Below are 6,462 nucleotides of genomic sequence, written 5' to 3' on the forward strand. Positions count from 1 at the left end.
GGGGGAAAAAAAGGACCCAGAGCCAATTTTGGCTCAAAACCTCAGATCATAGCTATGCTGTCAGAATTCCAGAGAGGCTTTACAGATCTCATCCCAAAACAGGACTACAAATTGTTTTTGTATTTCAGTTTAAAAAATCCATTGAGCTTCCAGCCAGCTCTAACAATCACAGTCCTGTTGGCTCAACATTTTGGTTTGTATGGCAGTAAAATGAAATATGAATCTTTCCATAGGGTGATGAACAGGGTCAAGAAGAAATGAGAACCCAGTAGTGAGTACAGCTGCTACTACCTTCAACATGGCTGAAGTGCATGTCAAATTGATGTTTGGTTTTACATTTAGAACCTTGATTTATGTAGTTTTGCACATCCAATTTTAAATAATTGTTTGAGCTCCCTCATGTTTCAGTTGCTTTGGGATGCAACAAATCAGCCAGGTGGCCAAGACAGTACTAGAGACTACTAGAGACTACACAGGTTGCAAAGAGCAGGTAAGAACCCTGTCCTCTGCTTCAAGCTGTGCCCCATTGGACACTGAGAAAACCCCCTCTCATCACTGGATTTTGAATGTTGACCAGCAGTTTGCTGCTACTGAGGAGCCAGTTGAGGCTTGTGCACTGTTCAGCAGATGTACAGTTAAAATTAAAACTTATTTGTTTAACATAAACACAAGGCTGATGCATGCCCTGCTTCTCAGGCCCACTAACTATCTGTGTAACAGTCCTGTAACATCAGAATCTCCTGCTGACTCCACAGCCAGCTTTAAGACTAACCTATAGCATTTCAGTCTGTATAGATAAACATGGTCAGCTGGTGGAAGCAGGTCAGGAGATATAGCTGGGGCTATTTTTAACTAATTTCCCACCTTGTCTGTTTACACAGCAGAAACAGTGTTTTCTGATCTCATCCACTCCTCCATGCCATGTTCCAACACAGAAGAACATCTGATGCAACTTATCAACACAGCACCAGCAATCACTGAAAATAAAAAGATCTCCATTTTCACTATTCTTTTTCTACAGGTGAAGAGGCAATAGCCTTATGGGAATCTGGAGGTGTTTGGCTAGTATCTGCCCAGACACCTTTATGCTGTAAAGATCCTGACAGTGTAGATATAGTAACCTAGAGTTAACAATTCCTGATATTCAGAATAAAAGGTTTCAGACTGCCTCTCAAGGAGACTCATCATTTCAGGTACAGCTGTGCCCTTACACAGTTAAGACTGCTCCCAGACCACAGCTGATTCTTCTTTTCAGCCTCCTCAAAGCCTGGCCATTACCACATAGGGCATGCACGTAGGTGCATGACCATGCACCATGCAGGTCCACATAGTCACACACTGTGAGCTCCAGAAATATCAGTACCTTGCTGTAGCTCCTTATAGGCAGCACTGAATCATTTTTTTACTGCAAAGAATTGCAAGGTACAGGTGGGAACACAGAACAAGCTGTCAAAGTCAACAAGTAGTAAATGAACAATGCCTGAGAGTCAAGACCCTATCCTCAGACTGGATAACTGCTCTACATCCCCTCTGACTGCTCTGAACAGCTAACATGTGACTACTAAACACATCCCTTCGCCCATCTTAACTCCCTGATGTAACATTTGTTGTGTGTTTAGCAGAATCAAAAACAGAGCGGGTCTCTCCTCAGTCTCCGGAGTGTGCAGGGCCCAGAGCTCTGCCCTCTGTCTGCCAGGTGGGAGGTTCTGCCTGCCTGGGGTGCAAACCACCTCCGTGCCATCCCGGCTTTGACTGGGGCCCACAAACCACCTCAGAGCCATATTTTGGCCTCTCTGCAGCCTTCAGTACTTTCTTCAAGCCCTGCCTCGGTGCCACCTCCAGGCTGTGTCGGGCTGCGGCACTAGCTCAGTTCCATACGACACAGCCATCTCCACACATTTTCCTATTCTCCCTACCATAATACCTTAAAACCTCTCAGCATAAAGCTGTCTCCTGACATCCTGCTCTGGGCTGCCCACAGCCTCTTTTGCCCTCTCCATGTCTTCAAACTGCCTCACTGCCTTGTCTGTGCTGGCTCCTACTTCCAGGCTGCCTCAGGAACATGTCATCCCTCTGGGCTGCACCTGTTCCTTTTTTGTCATCTGCCTTAAAACTTCTGCTGGACCATCAGTCATAATTCATCTAAAAGCCTCACAGGAGGATGGCTTCAGTATAGCCCCAGCAAACAGGTTGCCCCAAGTCAGCTCCCTCGCTGGAGCGTATGGTTTGTCTGGAGCCTGGCATAACCGCCATTAAGGAAAGGGAATATTAACAGAAAATCAAAAACCCATCAAATTTTTAATATAAGTTTTTCTTATTACAAACTTAATCATTAAAGAACTCAGAGTGCTATTTCCTTTTTCATGAAATGGAAAGATTTCAATATTAAAAAAATGTTAAAGAAAACTTCCAACAGCTTTAAGTTTAATCTATATAGGTTTGTACAGCATAAGAACTGAAAAACCTTGGGACAAAAATCTAGTATTACTTCTTTTGGCATGGGAGTTATAAAGAAATCTAAGGGTGATATTCATTATTTTTATTTCTATAGGGCCTAGAAAGCCTACTCAAGAACAAGGCTTTCTTTGTACCAAAGAGTACAAGAACAGAACAGAAAAGACAGTCTTAGACCATACCTATTCAGTCCAATCACGCCTGTCACAGACAGCCATGAAGTAGTACTGACCCAGACTTGTACATCTATAAAAGGCATTGAAGGTTTGTCTAGAAATACTTCCAAAGTCCTGGAAGCATTAAATATTTCATTAGCATAGTCCTATGCTTGAGCTAATAAACCCTACCTTTCAGTATTTAGGAGCCAGATATCACCTTTACATTAATTCTAATTCATACATATAATTTAAAATATGGCTGTATTAGGAGGCTCTACTAAATCCAAAAGTAGTTTATTTCAAAATTTTACCTTTATCCTGTTGGCATCTCTGCCAGTGAAAAAGATGCTGCCACCTTCAGATAACCCTCCTGCTACTGTGGTTTGTCAGTGGTCAAATGTATACCTGAGTCTGATGAGAGAATGGTGAAATCAGCTGCAGATGAGAACTGGGCAGTATTGGAGCAAAATATGTAAAGCAAAACATTTAATCTTGCTTTCATGGTGTATTTTTAGCATCTGATCTGAGTGACGCAGACTGTGCCTGCAGACTAGACTGGGACAGAAAAAAAAAATACCTCTTTTCAGAATATGTGGGAAGTTCATGCTCACAGGAAGTCAGAAAATGAAATACTTGTGGACAGATTTTAAAGGATCATAAAGTTTTATGAGCTATAAAAGCTAAATCTGGGCCTGAGCTATTTAGTTCTGCTCAAAAATAAAATCAAAATAAGAATTTGGCTTGGGTTATATTAGAAATTAGGACTGATAGTAGAGTTACATTTTGGATCTGGGTACTTAGAATTCAATGAACAGACTTGCATTAAACAGTGTGTTTGATAAAAATTTAAGCTATGTGTGTCTCCAAATAATTAAGTAAATAGTCATTCTCCAAAGCTTAAAAAATTCACACCACACAAGAAAGGATTATTACCTTCTAATACCATCTAAAAAGAATTACCAACATAGCAGTGAATGCTACATGTCATTGAATTCAAGCCACGAGAAATAGATCACTGAATAGACCCAGTGTGGAAAAATACTTTTTTCCATTGTCCTAGCATAGTAAGTTGTGCACGTTGGGAAAATAATTTATTTTACATTTACATTGTAAGGCTGTTTTCTTTCTATGTGGTAGTGATAAAGCACATGAGGACAAATTATGTATCTGAACTTGAGGAATAAACTGAGCTATGTTGTGCTGTCATATCTAATCACAATCCTGCATATATTTCTCAAAATCTTTGCTTCATAAGAACGTCAGCTATAGTTTCCAGCCCTTCTGATATGAAAGTCTTTAGACTGTGATAAAGTGCCCAATAAATGTCAGAAAAACAGAGAAAAGTTTCTTTTTTCTTATGACTTCACAACAAACACAGGCAGGAAAGTGCTGTTTTGTGATTTTAACTTCTAGATAAGACCTCACTAGAGAAGAATATTGTGAATCTCTAGAAATGCTTCCCTAAATGCTGGGGGAAAAATCGCCATATAAAGAGTTTAACAGTGGATATATAGGTGCCATTTAAATGTGGAAGGTAATTATCTGGCACATACCCTGATTAAAAATGCTCAGTTGCTGTCTGTTCCTGTCTCCTTTCTGACTATGATTTTCATGGCAATTCATCTATGTCTGTTACATTCAGAGTAAGATAAGGTGACTGTTAACACCTTATATTTAACATCTAAAACACCCTATTCGCACCCTATTCACACTCTATTCACCTTTTTGCACAGCGAGTTAAAAGTGAGGTAATTTGAGTAATGCTTTGTTATTTCAAGTTACATTAAATTCTATTCTAAAAGCAAGAAATGGCAGAGAATACAGTGAAAAAGAAAACACTTTAAAAAATAAGGATTTTTTCAGATTTGCTGTGATTTAAACAGCAAAATGAAATTGCTTCCAAGAAATCTAGACAATATTAATTTTTCAAAATTTTATGGTAAATAATTGAACCTTATTTCCACCATTATTCTGTATTTCCTCAATAGTTTCATGTAAATGTGGGTCCATTATGTGCAGTGTACTGAAGGATTAAAAAGGAAAGTACTATAGTCCAGGAACATGCAATGTCATTCTTTTTTCTGGGACAGAAAGCTGCATGCTTAAAGCTACTGCACAGACAGACATAAATAGAGATCCATCCTGACATGCTCTTAGGGATATGGATTATTGTACTTTTTTTCCCCAATTCCTGTCACAATGGGTCCAATTTGTAATCCTGTTTCTTGGCTTCTGGGCATGCCCTCCTTCAGCACCCAGCAGGAGTAAAAGGAAGAGAGAAATAAGAAACAAAAAAGGGGACCCATCAAACAACCCAAGACCCCAGCCCAGCAGGCAAAATATCTAACTGCTCCATGTATACACATTTTTATTTCACTGGTTTAGATAATACATATGGTTTCCTTATTGTTATTTTTTGTTTCCATCATAACAAAATTAGTTAATCTATATCTTCACTTTCAAATTAATTGAAAGTGAATTGTGTGTTGGAACACACAAAAAATTGCAAGTAATATTAAAATGTTAAACACTCCAAAGTGGGAAATGCCAGAATTAAGATTATGTATGTACCATCCCCCTCTTGGTGATATGCATTAGTCACACAATCACAGCTCATAATGATTTACTTCAAAATGTTTTTACTTTCTCCTGCTTTGATCAGTGTGCAGAGCACCTGGTACTTAAGAATTCAGTTGTGCATTTATGAAATACAACATCTTTTTAATTGAATTGATTGTCTTAATCTACACTACAGTGCGTGCCATTATTCCTGTGGTAATGGCATTTAGAGACACTATCAGAGGTCAGAAATAAAGGTAGGGTATGTGATAGACATTAATGTAGCAAAAGAGACCCCTTGCCCCAAAAACTTTCCAAGCTAGACAAACACAAGAGCCATGGGTTAGCAAAGCAGTAGAAATCAATTTGCTTGGGGTCCTGTTCACTTATAAGCCACACACAGGAGTTAATGCAGCCCTGGCAATAAATCTGTAGCTCAAAAGGCAGTTTCTGGACACAATGTGGTTATGCTGGAGAGTTTTTGTCCAGCTACCTCTACCCTGTAGTGCTGGATTATTCTTTGCCTGAAGAAAGCAAGAACAATTCAAACTGGTGATAATGCCCTGGAATTCAGTCTGTAATGGATGTCTCACACTGTACAATATAGACACCCTCTGAAATTAAAAAGATACAACAGACATGAATCTCACTGCTTCTTTACCAGTGAGGCACAGGGAATGTTGCTGTGACATACTTGGAGCTTAATGACTTATTTATACATTATCAGCAACAATTTAAACTATATCCTAGGCCTCTCCTTTGACAAAAGACATGGCAACATTTTTTAAACTAGGGATTTTTACAGATGATAGCACAGATTGGTTGACAGAGATAACGGGGATTGCAACATCAACTTTTATATCTTTTGCCATAGAGCAATCCTTCCTCTAATGGACTCTTAGAACAATTTAATTGCTCTCTTTGATGGATTTACATTTGTACATTTACATACACACATATTCAAATCAACCTTGGGATGAGATAGTACCTGCATATAAACATAAGACTACTACTATGTAGACACATTAAACAAGGAAACTTCACAGAACTCCCTTATTTTTACAACTGAATGACCCAGAAAGAGGACTATGCTAAACTTTGTTCATGTGACTGGCAGGTTTCATTCATGACACATGTGACAGCAACAGAGTGCACCCAGCCAAGGTTAGACCACCTTTAGACTCTTCTCTCCACATGTATTCACATGTAGCAACGTTTTGACAGCAGTAAAAAAATGTGCTCTTCCCAGATTCCCAAGTCTATTATTGTCACTACCTCCAGCAAACAGAAT

Source organism: Myiozetetes cayanensis, unplaced genomic scaffold (assembly GCF_022539395.1).
Source record: "Myiozetetes cayanensis isolate MyiCay16 unplaced genomic scaffold, myiCay2020 scf10, whole genome shotgun sequence".
In the NCBI taxonomy this organism is placed as follows: domain Eukaryota; kingdom Metazoa; phylum Chordata; class Aves; order Passeriformes; family Tyrannidae; genus Myiozetetes; species Myiozetetes cayanensis.